Below are 15,691 nucleotides of genomic sequence, written 5' to 3'. Positions count from 1 at the left end.
AGTTTTCCCAGCACCATTTATTAAATAGGGAATCCTTTCCCCATTTCTTGTTTTTGTCAGGTTTGTCAAAGATCAGATGGTTGTAGATGTGTAGTGTTATTTCTGAGGCCTCTGCTCTGTTCCATTGGTCTATATCTCTGTTTTGGTACCAGTACCATGCTGTTTTGGTTACTGTAGCCTTGTAGTATAGTTTGAAGTCAGGTAGCGTGATGCCTCCAGCTTTGTTCTTTTGGCTTAGGCTTGTCTTGGCAATGCAGGCTCTTTTTTGGTTCCATATGACCTTTAAAGTTGTTTTTTCCAATTCTGTGAAGAAAGTTATTGGTAGTTTGATGGGGATGGCATTCAATCTATAATTACCTTGGGCAGTATGGCCATTTTCACAATATTGATTCTTCCTATCCATGGGCATGGAATGTTCTTCCATTTGTTTGTGTCCTCTTTTATTTCGTTTAGCAGTGGTTTGTAGTTCTCCTTGAAGCGGTCCTTCACATCCCTTGTAAGTTGGATTCCTAGGTATTTTATTCTCTTTGAAGCAATTGTGAATGGGATTTTTATTGAGCACCTACTATGGGTTGGGTGCTGTTCTAGGCATAGGGTATATAATCATGAAAGACAGAGTCTCTTTCTTGTGTTTTTTATGTTCTGGACAGTAAGTAAACAAATTAACAAGATCATTTTAGGCAAAGATAAGTGCTATGAGAATGAAACATGGTGCTGTCACAGAGTGTGACTAGGAAAGAAGAAGTGCTAATTTAGATTAGGTATGAGGAAGCCTCACTAAGAAGATAGGTTTGACCTAAGACCTAAAGGATGATAAAGATCTGGACATGTGAAAATCTGGGGACAGAGTGTTTTCAAAGCAAGGGGAAGAGCAACATCAAAGAGGTGAAACAAACTTCAAGTGTTGTAGGCAAAGGAAGATTATGTACTCTCAGGAGTGGAGTGAGGAGAAGAGAAGTAGTTCAGGAATTCTAAGAGTAGATGGGGACCAGATAACAAAGGGATTTGAAGGCCTTGCTAAGAAATTTGATTGTGTTCTAAACAGGAACTTTTGGAGAGTTGGAGAAGTAACATGATATGAATATAGTATAGAATGGGTATGGTGGCAGAAGTAGAAGCAGACAGACCAGTTGGGAAGCTATTGCTATAGTCTACCTGGGAGATTATGGTGGCTTTAACCAAAGTGATAATCTAGATTAGTGTTGGCTAATACAGTAGCCACTGGCCACATGTGGCTGTGTAAATTTAAATTAATTAAAATGAAAAATTTAGTTGTCTGGTCACATTAGCCACATTTCAAGTACTTAATAGCCGCATATGTTTAGTGACCACTGTGTTGGACAGAGCAGATAAAAAACATTTCTATCATTGTAGGAAGTTCTGTTCAACAGTCCTGATCTAGATAGAGAGAAATGGATGGATTTGATATGTATTTTGGAGGGAGAACTAATGAATTACTGATGGGTTAGATAAGGAGGAGAAAGAAAGGATTTTTTTTTTCTTAAGCAACTGGGATTTTGGGTTTTGGCTTGAGCAAGTAGGTAGTCATAGTGGTGTCATCTTCTGAGATGGAAAGAATGGAAAAGAAACGTTAGAGAGATGTGAACATTAAGGATACTGTTTTGGCCATGATAAGCTAAGAATCCATTAGACATGTAAATGGAGATATCATCTATCATCTTTATCTCTCCTGCAACTAGCACAGTAGTAGGTATTCAATAATTACTTGTAGCTCCATAAAGAGGTGACGTTTGAACAAGGTCCTGATGGCTCTAGGAGCCCAAGCAAGAACAAAGGAATGAAAGTATAAGGAATATGGTGTATTGGGAACAAACAATCTGGTTTGTCTGGTGCACAGAGTATGTATAGGGAAGTGGAAAAATAAAGCCAGAAGGGCAGGTTGTTGGTTGATCCACTCATTCAACAGATGAGACCATTTAGGCACTAGGGATACAGCAACAGACAAAAAGGCAACAACAACAAAATCCTTGCTATTATAAAGATTGTATTAGTGTGTGGTGGAGGGGTCGTGGGGAAATAGACAATAAATCCCATATTATATGTCATATCTTAGACAGTGAAGAGGTGAGGGGATATGCCATGTAGACATCTGGTGGGGGGATGTTACACATAGAGGGAAGAGCAAATACAAAGGAAAGTAGAAATTCCTGCAGGTCAGAGATTAAGGGAGCAGAATGATCTAGGAGGATTGAAGTAAGAGATGAGGTCAGAGACATAAAGGGCATTATAGGCCATTGTCAGGGCTTTGGCTTTTACTCTTGTGTAAGATGGGAAGCCATTGGAAGGCTTTGATTAGAGGTATGATGTGATCTGACTTACGTTTAGACTGTAGGTGAGCAAGAGTTGAAGCAGGGAAACCAATTAGGAGTCAATTGCAGTGATCTGTAAAAGATGATGTTGGCTTGGAATAGAGCATAGTGTAGTAGTGTTTAGAATTAAGCATGTTTTGTATGTACTTTCAAGATAGAGTCAACAGCATTTGCTAACAGATAAAATGTGAGTTGTGAGAGGAAAGAAGTTAAGGATGACTCCAAGGCATCTGGCCTCGGCGAAAAAGCAAGGATGGAGTTGCCAGTAACTGAAGTGGAGAAGATTGTAGGAGGAACAGGTTTGAGGTGGGATGTTAGGGGGGTGGTTTCAACAATTTAATTTTGGTTTTATGAAGTTGAAATGCTTATTAGGCATCCAAGTAGAGATGTAAGTAGGCTGTTGAATAAGTGAATCTGGAGTTCAGGGGAGAGGTGTAAGCTAGAGAGATAAATTTGGAAGCCATCAGCAGACAGACTGTATTTAAGATATTTAAAGCCCTAAGACTGGATGAAATCACCAAGATAAACAAGAAGTCCAAGGACTGGGCTCTAGAACACTATGATGCTAACATGTCTGAAAAATGAGGAGGAACCAGTAAAAGAGAATGAAAATGATCAGTGAGGTGGGAGGAAAATTAGGGGAATCGGGTATCTTGAAGCGAAGAGAAGAAAGTGTTTCAGGAAAGATCACCAACTGTCCTTTTTACTGGTGAATATTGAGTAAGATGATAACAGAATTGACTGTTAGGTTTGGCAACGTGGAGGTTGCTGTTGTCTTTGAAAAGAACCAATTTATTGGAATGATAAGGGCAAAAACCTGATGTAAAGGGTTTAAGAGGGAATATGAGATAAAAAAGGGGAGATAGTAACTATAGGCAGGAGAGGAGAGACATAGGACTGGTAACCAGAAGGGAATGTGGAGTCTGAACAAGGTTAGCTTTTTAAAATCGGAGATATTATAGAATGTTGGTATGCCAAAAGGAGTGATTCAGTCAAGAGGAAGGAATTGATACAGAAGAAAGAGGGGCTAATTATAGAAGCCAAGTCCCTTCATAGGTGTGGGAGATAATCCAGTGCATGATTGGAGGAGTTAGTCTTTGAAAGTATATGACCATGGAGTGGTTGGCTGTGTGTGGTGGAAGAAAAGATAATTAGAAATGAGGCGTTCAAAGAACTTAAAGGCCATATGTTAAGATATTTTAAGCCTTAAGACTGGATGCGGTTACCAAAGATATGAGTACAGATAAACAAGAAGTCCAAGGACTGAGCTCTAGAGCACTATGATGTTAACATGTCTGTTTATATCACAGATTATCTGTAAAGATATCACTTACACCTAAAACAGTGATAGTAGTAGCAATGGGGAAAAATACATTAATTCAGAATGAGAAGGAGTTAGTAAGAAGATTGATTGATGACTATAATGTGAAAAGGTATTAGGAGGTATTATCTGATGGCCTGCACTTCAAAGACAATGAGATTTTTGAGGGAGGAAGTTTTGGGTAAGAATTTCTTTTAGATCAGAGTTCATTCATTACTAGACTATGCAAATTTGCCAGCATTTAAAATTTCATTAAATTAATGTGAATTAATGCATCTAGGCTTTGATCAACAGTGGCTTCCAATGTATCAGAAAAAGAGATGCATTATATGCCTTTGGCTAGAGGTACACTACACTACCTAGTCTTTCAAATGAAAACAAAAATTGCAAAAATGAAACAAATCTGATCACGTATCTAGATTTAAGACTGGGTTAGAAATTGTGCATTATGCTGCTATAAAGGATGGAACAACAAAATTCATACTGTGGAATCCTCTTTAACACAAACTAACTGGTTTCTTCAACAAAAGAATGCAAGAAAAAAACAACAGAGATGGAGGAGCAACCTATAAATTAGAAGAGACATAAGAGACAAATGAACCAATTACAATATATTGGTTGTGTTTGTATCAATAAATCTTCTGAGTGGATATTTGATGACATTCATGGTTTTTTAAATTTATACATGATAACAATATTTTGCATATTGTGCATACACACATGTATTTTTAAGTTATCCTTTAGAGATATGTACAGATTTATTTACAAAGGAGGTGAAATCCAAATTCAATGTGAAATGATGACTGAAAACATATACTTTTACAAAGTTAATAACCACGACATTAATTACCTTAGACTCTAGAATGTTATAGAAAGTTTGACTTATTCTATATGTCCATACATAAATAAGAGAAGCACTGTCAACTCAATAAACATGGGCAAAAGACACAGCATTTTCCATGAAGAAATGTATATGGTGTTTTGCAACTGTTGGAGAATATATAAATCCACCAGTTTTCTAAAGATTTTAGCATTGCCAAACTTTCTTTGGAGAACTGTCTTTGGCATTATCTTTTCAATTGGAACATACACAATAACTATGACTCAACGGTTACACTCATCAGTGTATATCAAGGAGAAAATCTTGCCATGTAGAAGAATGTTCATATTAGTCCATTTTTACATTACTATAAAGGAATACTGAAGGCTGGGTAATTTATAAAGAAAAGAGGTTTAATTGGCCCACAGTTCTGCAGGCTGTACAGGAAACATGGTGCTGGCTTTTACTTCTAGTAAGGGTCTCAGGATGCTTACAATCATGACAGAAGGCAACTGGGAGCCAGGTTGTCACATGGTGAGAGGGGGAGCAAGAGAGGAAGGAGGAGGAGCCAGGCTCCTTTAAACAACCAGCTGTCTCATGAACTGAGCAAGAATTCACTTATTACTGAGGCAATGGTGCTAAACCATTCATGAGGGATGGATCTACCCCCATGATCCAATCACCTCCCACCAATGTGATTGAGAATCACATTTCAACATGAGATTTGGAGGGGATGAACATACAAACCGTATTAATGTTCACAGCAGCAAATAATAGCAACATTGTAGAAACAACCTAAATACTCTTTTTTTTTTTTGAGACGGAGTTTCACTCTTGTTGCCCAGGCTGGAGTGCAATGGCGCGATCTCAGCTCACCGCAACCTCCGCCTCCCAGGTTCTAGCGATTCTCCTGCCTCAGCCTCCCTAGTAGCTGGGATTACAGGCATGTGCCACCACGCCTGGCTAATTTTTTATTTTTAGTAGAGACGGGGTTTCTCCATGTTGGTGAGGCTGGTCTCAAACTCCTGACCTCAGGTGATTTGCCTGTCTCGGCCTCCCAAAGTGCTGGTGGGATTACAGGCATGAGCCACCGCGCCTGGCCAAAACTCTTTAGTGGTAGAGTAGATGAATAAATACAATAGGATATTATAACAATGGTCAAGTCAAATAACTATAGCAAACACTACAATAGGAATGAATCTCAATAAAATAACTACTAGAATATTACGTAGAGTGTGATACCTAGTTTTTAAAGCAAAGAACAGTTTAACATATATATGAATTTGAATTATTCATATATATGAAATATACATATGTAGAGAGAGGGGATATACACACATGCATATGTACATATATAAACTGTATAAAAGAGGTGGAAAGGAAAGGATAAACAGGGTGTTCAAGATGACAGCTGCATTGGGTGAGAAGCAATGGGATGGGGAAGGCGGATCCCTGTATTAATTAGTTGGAAGCTGTTGTCAAGGTCTTGGCCTTTTGTCTTAGGGATGGGTTTGTAGGTATTACATTATTAAAAATAGTAATTAAATTAAAGGTCATTCATGGACTGCTGAAGACAAGTGTCATTAACTAAGCATGATTGCTACATTTCTATGTAACTGAGTTCTAACTAAAGAAAAATCTTATGTGTATGTAGCTACATAAATAATACTCTAAAATCTCAATAGATTTGACCTCCAAAAAGGTGTACTCATGAATGTTGATTTTTGGCTAACTTTGGAAAGATTTCTATTTTTTAAATTTTTATATACTATTTTATGTGGCTGTTTCCTAAAAATGCATATAACTTGGTCAACTGGAAAATGCTTAGGATTTTTCTGGATTATTAATTTTATTTTTACCAATTAGAACTGCTATTTCTGAAAAATTTTTAAAATACATTAATTTCTCTGCTGTACTAAGAAAATAATACTGACAAGTATGAGTGATTCATGATTGAATTTTTTGTAATGCTTCAATATACTTGTATTTTAGAGAGCACAAGAGATTTGACTTACTCAGGCCAGGCTTAGAGTGTAATCCTGGAATTTGCTTTTTCCACTAAATCCTTAATGTAAAACTGTCTTTTTAAGACTTCTTCCTTCTGAAATTTGTTTCCCTTTGTCCCTACCCCGTTGTGGTTAGGGGTGGGGGACAAAGGGAAATTTTATTGGTTGAAGTTTTGCTGTAATTTTGCTATGACTTTTCAGTTTCAGATTACTCTGGTTTTGGCTCTAAGCACTCACATTATTTAAAAGTGCTAATTTATACATTTACTTAAATACCTACTTTGTTATAGGCACTTTACCAAATACGTATTCATTAATCAAATTATTGTAATAATAAAAACATGTAATTACAAACTGAGGTGCGTGGTCTGAAGCTCAGGAAAACGCATCTGTGAGTGCAAAAAGCCACCTCACCTGGACTTAGGAAGTGACTTTTAAGCTGAGATCTAAAGGATGATTAGGGCTCAGGTCATAGAATAGGATTCAGGTCAGTGAAAACAGCTTATACAAAGGAGCTGTAGCAGGAGGAGGTACAGCATGACTAACACTGAAAAATGTAGTATGACTCAGTGTCGTGACTCAAAGGTGAGACCAAACAACACAGATGGCAAGGGCCTGATTTATTCAGGACCTAAGAGCAATGGGAAACCTTTGAAGATTCTAAATTGAGAGGCTACTGGAGATCATATTTGTGTTTGAAGAGAATCTATATTTAATGTCTGTCTTTCTGGCTAAACTGTAAGCTCCACGAGTAGAGGCACCAACTTTTGATCTCACCGAGTACAATACAAGTAGGTACTCAATAAATGTTGTGTCACCATTTAATAGCTTAGTGCCTGGCAGATAGTAAGTGCTTAGTAATGTTATGGTTTTCATTGCTCTAGACTGGCCTTTAGTGTAAGGCAGTGGCTGCTAAGGATTTAGAGGTTTCATTAAATAATTAATGCCAAGAATATCTGTTGAAGACCTGTGATATACTCAGAAATGGCAGCTAAATTTATTTATTAGAATGTCATCACTTCTTTTGTGCCCCATCTAGGATGTACAGAGCACAAAAGTAATTGAAAATTGTTACTAAATCAGACCCAACCTACATTGAGGTGCTACAGCAGATGCACCTGCCCTACAGTATTCAATTTACGTGATCACTTTGGTGCTTGTAAAGATAGCTTTTATAAAACTATTTCTTCTAGAGTTCTCAGTATAATTACCTTTCCAAAGTTCATTTGAAATAGTCTCAATTTTTCTTCAGTCATATTCATTTATTTTATATAAATTAGGATACCTTGCCATGTTTCTTCCCAAAGACTAATGATTGCTATTCAGAATATTTATTCTGGCCGGGCTCAGTGGCTCATGCCTGTCATCCCAGCATTTTGGGAGGCCAAGGCGGGCAGATCACTTGAGGTCAGGAGTTCGAGACCAGCCTGGCCAACATGGTGAAACCCCCTCTCTACTAAAAATACAAAAATTAGCCGGGCATGGTGATGCACGCCTGTAATCCCAGCTACTCGGGAGGTTGAGGCAGGAGAATTTCTTGAACCCAGGAGGTGGGGTGTGCAGTGAGCCGAGAGCATGGCCACTGCACTCCAGCCTGGGTGGCAGATCGAGGCTCTGTCTCAAACAAAAGAAAAAAAAAATAACGAATTTTAACGTCTCCAAAACTTGGTTTGGTAAAATTGTGTACAGGGGTGTAAGTTGTAGTTTTGGGGAAAAATTTATTTGATCAAATAAAGCTAATTTTTTTTTCTTAGTTTTTAATGTGCCCAGCTTTGGATGCCTAGAAACACAGACACACACACACACACACACACACACACACACACACACTCTCTTAATTTTTCATGATGGGAATTGTTTAACATTTACAAAAGTAAAGCGGTGAAACCCCATGCATGTCTTTTTTTTTTATTATTATACTTTAGGTTTTAGGGTACATGTGCACAATGTGCAGGTTTGTTACATATGTATCCATGTGCCATGTTGATTTCCTGCACCCATTAACTCGTCATTTAGCATTAGGTGTATCTCCTAATGCTGTCCCTCCCCCCTCCCCCCACCCCACAACAGTCCCCGGAGGGTGATGTTCCACTTCCTGTGTCCATGTGTTCTCATTGTTCAATTCCCACCTATGAGTGAGAACATGCGGTGTTTGGTTTTTTGTCCTTGCGATAGTTTACTGAGAATGATGTTTTCCAGTTTCATCCATGTCCCTACAAAGGACATGAACTCATCATTTTTTATGGCTGCATAGTATTCCATGGTGTATATGTGCCACATTTTCTTAATCCAGTCTATCGTTGTTGGACATTTGGGTTGGTTCCAAGTCTTTGGATTGTGAATAGTGCCACAATAAACATACGTGTGCATGTGACTTTATAGCAGCATGATTTATAGTCCTTTGGGTATATACCCAGTAATGGGATGGCTGAGTCAAATGGTATTTCTAGTTCTAGATCCCTGAGGAATCGCCACACTGACTCTACAATGGTTGAACTGGTTTACAGTCCCACCAACAATGTAAAAGTGTTCCTATTTCTCCACATCCTCTCCAGCACCTGTTGTTTCCTGCTTTTTTAATGATGGCCATTCTAACTGGTGTGAGATGGTATCTCACTGTGGTTTTGATTTGCATTTCTCTGATGGCCAGTGGTGATGAGCATTTCTTCATGTGTTTTTTGGCTTCAAAAATGTCTTCTTTTGAGAAGTGTCTGTTTATGTCCTTTGCCCACTTTTTGATGGGGTTGTTTGTTTTTTTCTTGTAAATTTGTTTGAGTTCATTGTAGATTCTGGATATTAGCCCTTTGTCAGATGAGTAGGTTGCAAAAATTTTCTCCCATTCTGTAGGTTGCCTGTTCACTCTGATGGTAGTTTCTTTTGCTGTGCAGAAGCTCTTTAGTTTAATTAGATCCCATTTGTCAATTTTGGCTTTTGTTGCCATTGCTTTTGGTGTTTTAGACATGAAGTCCTTGCCCGTGCCTATGTCCTGAATGGTATTGCCTAGGTTTTCTTGTAGGATTTTAATGGTTTTAGGTCTAACATTTAAGTCTTTAATCCATCTTGAATTAATTTTTGTATAAGGTGTAAGGAAGGGATCCAGTTTCAGCTTTCTACATATGGCTAGCCAGTTTTCCCAGCACCATTTATTAAATAGGGAATCCTTTCCCCATTTCTTGTTTTTGTCAGGTTTGTCAAAGATCAGATAGTTGTAGCTATGCGGCATCATTTCTGAGGGCTCTGTTGTGTTCCATTGATCTATGTCTCTGTTGTGGTACCAGTACCATGCTGTTTTGGTTACTGTAGCCTTGTAGTATAGTTTGAAGTCAGGTAGCATGATGCCTCCAGCTTTGTTCTTTTGGCTTAGGATTGACTTGGCGATGCAGGCTCTTTTTTGGTTCCATATGAACTTTAAAGTAGTTTTTTCCAATTCTGTGAAGAAAGTCATTGGTAGCTTGATGGGGATGGCATTGAATCTATAAATTACCTTGGGCAGTATGGCCATTTTCATGATATTGATTCTTCCAACCCATGAGCATGGAATGTTCTTCCATTTGTTTGTATCCTCTTTTATTTCATTGAGCAGTGGTTTGTATTTCTCCCTGAAGAGGTCCTTCACATCCCTTGTAAGTTGGATTCCTAGGTATTTTATTCTCTTTGAAGCAATTGTGAATGGGAGTTCACTCATGATTTGGCTCTCTGTTTGTCTGTGATTGGTGTACAAGAATGCTTGTGATTTTTGTACATTGATTTTGTATCCTGAGACTTTGCTGAAGTTGCTAATCAGCTTAAGGAGATTTTGGGCTGAGACAATGGGGTTTTCTAGATATACAATCATGTCATCTGCAAACAAGGACAGTTTGACTTCCTCTTTTCCTAATTGAATACCCTTTATTTCCTTCTCCTGCCTGATTGCCCTGGCCAGAACTTCCAGCACTATGTTGAACAGGAGTGGTGAGAGAGGGCATCCCTGTCTTGTGCCAGTTTTCAAAGGGAATGCTTCTAGTTTTTGCCTATTCAGTACGATATTGGCTGTGGGTTTGTCGTAGATAGCTCTTATTATTTTGAGATACGTCCCATCAATACCTAATTTATTGAGAGTTTTTAGCGTGAAGGATTGTTGAATTTTGTCAAAGGCCTTTTCTGCATCTATTGAGATAATCATGTGGTTTTTGTCTTTGGTTCTGTTTATATGCTGGATTACATTTATTGATTTGCGTATGTTGAACCAGCCTTGCATCCCAGGGATGAAGCCCACTTGATTATGGTGGATAAGCTTTTTGATGTGCTGCTGGATTCTGTTTGCCAGTATTTTATTGAGGATTTTTGCATCAATGTTCATCAAGGATATTGGTCTGAAATTCTCTTTTCTGGTTATGTCTCTGCCAGACTTTGGTATCAGGACGATGCTGGCTTCATAAAATGTGTTAGGGAGGATTCCCTCTTTTTCTATCGATTGGAATAGTTTCAGAAGGAATGGTACCAGTTCCTCCTTGTACCTCTGGTAGAATTCGGCTGTGAATCCATCAGGTCCTGGACTCTTTTTGGTTGGTAAGCTATTGATTATTGCCACAATTTCAGAACCTGTTATTGGTCTATTCAGATATTCAACTTCTTCCTGGTTTAGTCTTGGGAGGGTGGATTTGTTGAGGAATTTATCCATTTCTTCTAGATTTTCTAGTTTATTTACGTAGAGGTGTTTGTAGTATTCTCTGATGGTAGATTGTATTTCTGTGGGATCGGTGGTGATATCCCCTTTTTCATTTTTTATTGCGTCTATTTGATTCTTCTCTCTTTTTTTCTTTATTAGTCTTGCTAGCGGTCTATCAATTTTGTTGATCTTTTCAAAAACCCAGCTCCTGGATTCATTAATTTTTTGAAGGGTTTTTTGTGTCTCTATTTCCTTCAGTTCTGCTCTGATTTTAGTTATTTCCAGCCTTCTGCTAGCTTTTGAATGTGTTTGCTCTTGCTTCTCTAGTTCTTTTAATTGTGATGTTAGGGTGTCAATTTTGGATCTTTCCTACTTTCTCTTGTGGGCATTTAGTGCTATAAATTTCCCTCTACACACTGCTTTGAATGTGTCCCAGAGATTCTGGTATGTTTTGTCTTTGTTCTCGTTGGTTTCAAAGAACATCTTTATTTCTGCCTTCATTTCATTATGTACCCAGTAGTCATTCAGGAGCAGGTTGTTCAGTTTCCATGTAGTTGAGTGGTTTTGAGTGAGTTTCTTAATCCTGAGTTCTAGTTTGATCGCACTGTGGTCTGAGAGACAGTTTGTTATAATTTCTGTTCTTTTACATTTGCTGAGGAGAGCTTTACTTCCAACTATGTGGTCAATTTTGGAATAGGTGTGGTGTGGTGCTGAAAAAAATGTATATTCTGTTGATTTGGGGTGGAGAGTTCTGTAGATGTCTATTAGGTCCACTTTGTGCAGAGCTGAGTTCAATTCCTGGATATCCTTGTTAACTTTCTGTCTCGTTGATCTGTCTAATGTTGACAGTGGGGTGTTAAAATCTCCCATTATTATTGTGTGGGAGTTTAAGTCCCTTTGTAGGTCACTCAGGACTTGCTTTATGAATCTGGGTGCTCCTGTATTGGGTGCATATATATTTAAGATAGTTAACTCTTCTTGTTGAATTGATCCCTTTACCATTATGTAATGGCCTTCTTTGTCTCGTTTGATCTTTGTTGGTTTAAAGTCTATTTTATCTGAGACTAGGATTGCAACCCCTGCCTTTTTTTGTTTTCCATTTGCTTGATAGATCTTCCTCCATCCCTTTATTTTGAGTCTGTGTGTGTCTCTGCACGTGAGATGGGTTTCCTGAATACAGCACACTGATGGGTCCTGACTCCTTATCCAGCTTGCCAGTCTGTGTCTTTTAATTGGAGCATTTAGCCCATTTACATTTAAAGTTAATATTTTTATGTGTGAATCTGATCCTGTCATTGTGATGTTGGTTGGTTATTTTGGTCGTTAGTTGATGCAGTTTCTTCCTAGCCTCGATGGTCTTTACAATTTGACATGTTTTTGCAGGGGCTAGTACCGGTTGTTCCTTTCCATGTTTAGTGCTTCCTTCAGGAGCTCTTTTAGGGCAGGCCTGGTGGTGACAAAATCATTCAGCATTTGCTTGTCTGTAAAGTATTTTATTTCTCCTTCACTTATGAAGCTTAGTTTGGCTGGATATGAAATTCTGGGTTGAAAATTCTTTTATTTAAGAATGTTGAATATCGGCTCCCACTCTCTTCTGGCTTGTAGAGTTTCTGCCGAGAGATCAGCTGTTAGTCTGATGGGCTTCCCTTTGTGGGTGACCCGACCTTTCTCTCTGGCTGCCCTTAACATTTTTTCCTTCATTTTAACTTTGGTGAATCTGACAATTATGTGTCTTGGAGTTGCTCTTCTCGAGGAGTATCTTTGTGGTGTTCTCTGCATTTCCTGAATCTGAATGTTGGCTGGCCTTGCTAGATTGGGGAAGTTCTCCTGGATTATATCTTGCAGAGTGTTTTCCAACTTGGTTCCATTCTCCCCGTCATTTTCAGGTACACCAATCAGACGTAGGTTTGGTCTTTTCACATAGTCCCAAATTTCTTGGAGGCTTTGTTCATTTTTTTTATTCTTTTTTTCTCTAAACTTCCCTTCTCGCTTCATTTCATTCATTTCATCTTCCATCAGCAATACCCTTTCTTCCAGTTGATTGCATCTGCTATCCAGTTGAGGCTTCTGCAATCTTCGCGTACTTCTCAATACTTGGCTTTCAGCTCCATCAGCTCCTTTAAGCCCTTCTCTCCATTGGTTATTCTAGTTATTCATTCGTCTAATTTTTTTTCAAAGTTTTTAACTTCTTTGCTATTGTTTTGAATTTCCTCCCGTAGCTCAGAGTAGTTTGATCGTCTGAAGCCTTCTTCTCTCAACTCGTCCAAGTCATCCTCCGTCCAGCTTTGTTCCGTTGCTGGTGAGGAACTGTGTTTCTTTGGAGGAGGAGAGGTGCTCTGCTTTTTAGAGTTTCCAGTTTTTCTGCTCTCTTTTTTCCCCATCTTTGTGGTTTTATCTACTTTTGATCTTTGATGATGGTGATGTACAGATGGGTTTTTGGTGTGGATGTCCTTTCTGTTTGTTAGTTTTCCATCTACCAGACAGGACCCCCAGCTGCAGGTCTGTTGGAGTTTACTAGAGGTCCACTCCAGACCCTGTTTGGCTGGGTGTCAGCAGCGGTGGCTGCAGAACAGCCGATTTTCGTGAGACCAAGTCTGATAGTTCCTCTGGAAGTTTTGTCTCAGAGGAGTACCCGGCCGAGTGAGGTGTCAGTCTGTCCCTACTGGGGGGTGCCTCCCAGTTAGGCTGCTGGGGGGTGAGGGACCCACTTTAGGAGGCAGTCTGTCCGTTCTCAGATCTCCAGCTGCGTGCTGGGAGAACCACTGCTCTCTTCAAAGCCGTCAGTCAGACAGGGACATTAAAGTCTGCAGAGGTTCCTGCTGAATTTTTGTTTGTCTGTGCCCTGCCCCCAGAGGTGGAGCCTAAGAGGCAGGCAGGCCTCCTTGAGCTGTGGTGGGCTCCACCCAGTTCGGGCTTCCTGGCCTCTTTGTTTACCTAAGCAAGCCTGGGCAATGGCGGGCGCCCCTCCCCCAGCCTGGTTGCCGCCTTGCAGTTTGATCTCAGACTGCTGTGCTAGCAATCAGTGAGACTCCTTGGGCATAGGACCCTCCCAGCCAGGTGCGGGACACAATCTCCTAGTGTGCCATTTTCCAGGCCTGTTGGAAAAGCACAGTATTAGGGTGGGACTGACCCAATTTTCCAGGTGCCGTCTGTTACCCCTTTCTTTGACTAGGAAAGGGAACTCCCTGACCCCTTGTGCTTCCCGAGTGAGGCAATGCCTCGCCCTGCTTCGGCTCGTGCACAGTGCGCTTCACGGACTGTCCTGCACCCACTGTTTGGCACTCCCTAGTGAGATGAAACCGGTACCTCAAACAGAAATGCAGAAATCACCTGTCTTCTGTGTCGCTTAGGCTGGGAGCTGTAGACCGGAGCTGTTCCTATTCGGCCATCTTGGCTCCTCTGCGGAAACCCTATGCATGTCTTATTCAGCTTCAACAATAGTCAAATCATTGTTTTATCTGCTCCCCCCCATTTCCCCTATGCCAGATTATTTTGAAGCAAATCTCAACAGTATCTTTTTAATCTGTAAACTCTTCAGTATCTACTCTAGAAAATACTTTTTAAATTCTAAATAACATAAACATAGTATCATCACATCTTTTTTTTTTTTTTTTTTTTTGAGGCGGGGTCTCACTCTGTTGCCAAGGCTGGAGTGCAGTGGCGTGATCTCGGCTCACTGCAAGCTCCGCCTCCTGGGTTCACGCCATTCTCCTGCCTCAGCCTCCCAAGTAGCTGGGACTACAGGTGCCCGCCACCATGCTCAGCTAATTTTTTGTATTTTTAGTAGAGACGGGGTTTCACCGTGTTTGGTTTAGCCAGGATGGTCTCAATCTCCTGACCTCGTGATCTGCCCGCCTCGGCCTCCCAAAGTGCTGGGATTACAGGCGTCAGTCACCGTGCCCGGCCTATCACGTCTTAATTAAAATATTTAACAACATTATCCACTACTAATCAGCATGTAGACTTTCCTGATTGTTTCATAAATGGTTTTTAAAGTTGGTTTATTTGAATCAGAATCAAAATAAGTCTATACAGCATAATTGGTCAATATGTCTCTGAAGTTACTTTTAACATATAGTTTATCCTTTCCCTTTTCTTCTTGCGTTTTATTTGTTGGGGAAATGGTCATTTTTCACTTTCTGGATTTTGCCGAACGTATCCCTGTAGCATCATATTACGTGTCCAGGAAAAAATATATATGTTTTACAGAAATGAGGTCTTGCTATGTTGCTCAGGCTGGTAAAATACTGACTTTAGAAGATATATTCCACTTAATTGCCAACATGATGCCTATGCTTTTCAAAATCAGTTCCATAAAATCATGTTGAAGATCAGTTATTTTCTTTTCTTAGCACTTTCATGTATGTTCTGTTTTAGTTTGTTTTACTGTCAATTCCCCAAAACATTGCCCTGAGCTCAAGCGATTCTCCCACCTTGGCCTTGCAAAGTGCTGGGATTACAGGCGTGAGCCATAGTGTCTGGCCCAAGTATATTTTCTGTTTATCTTTAAATATGTGATACCTCATCTCCTTTGACTGTAAACAAATTTTTGTTTATATGGGAAAA

The 15,691-nt window shown here is 39.6% G+C and overlaps 1 protein-coding gene across 3 annotated transcripts in view; it reads left to right on the top strand.

Annotated features, from left to right (window-relative positions):
- Window positions 1-15,691, top strand: part of PRKAA2 (protein kinase AMP-activated catalytic subunit alpha 2) — a 77,988-nt gene that overhangs the window by 38,693 nt on the left and 23,604 nt on the right. The window lies entirely within an intron of this gene.

The sequence above is a fragment of the Symphalangus syndactylus genome, chromosome 19 (genome assembly GCF_028878055.3).
Source record: "Symphalangus syndactylus isolate Jambi chromosome 19, NHGRI_mSymSyn1-v2.1_pri, whole genome shotgun sequence".
Taxonomy (NCBI): Eukaryota; Metazoa; Chordata; class Mammalia; order Primates; family Hylobatidae; genus Symphalangus; species Symphalangus syndactylus.
The sequence above is the reverse complement of the archived record's forward strand: the minus strand, read 5'-3'. Positions and strand labels throughout refer to the sequence as shown.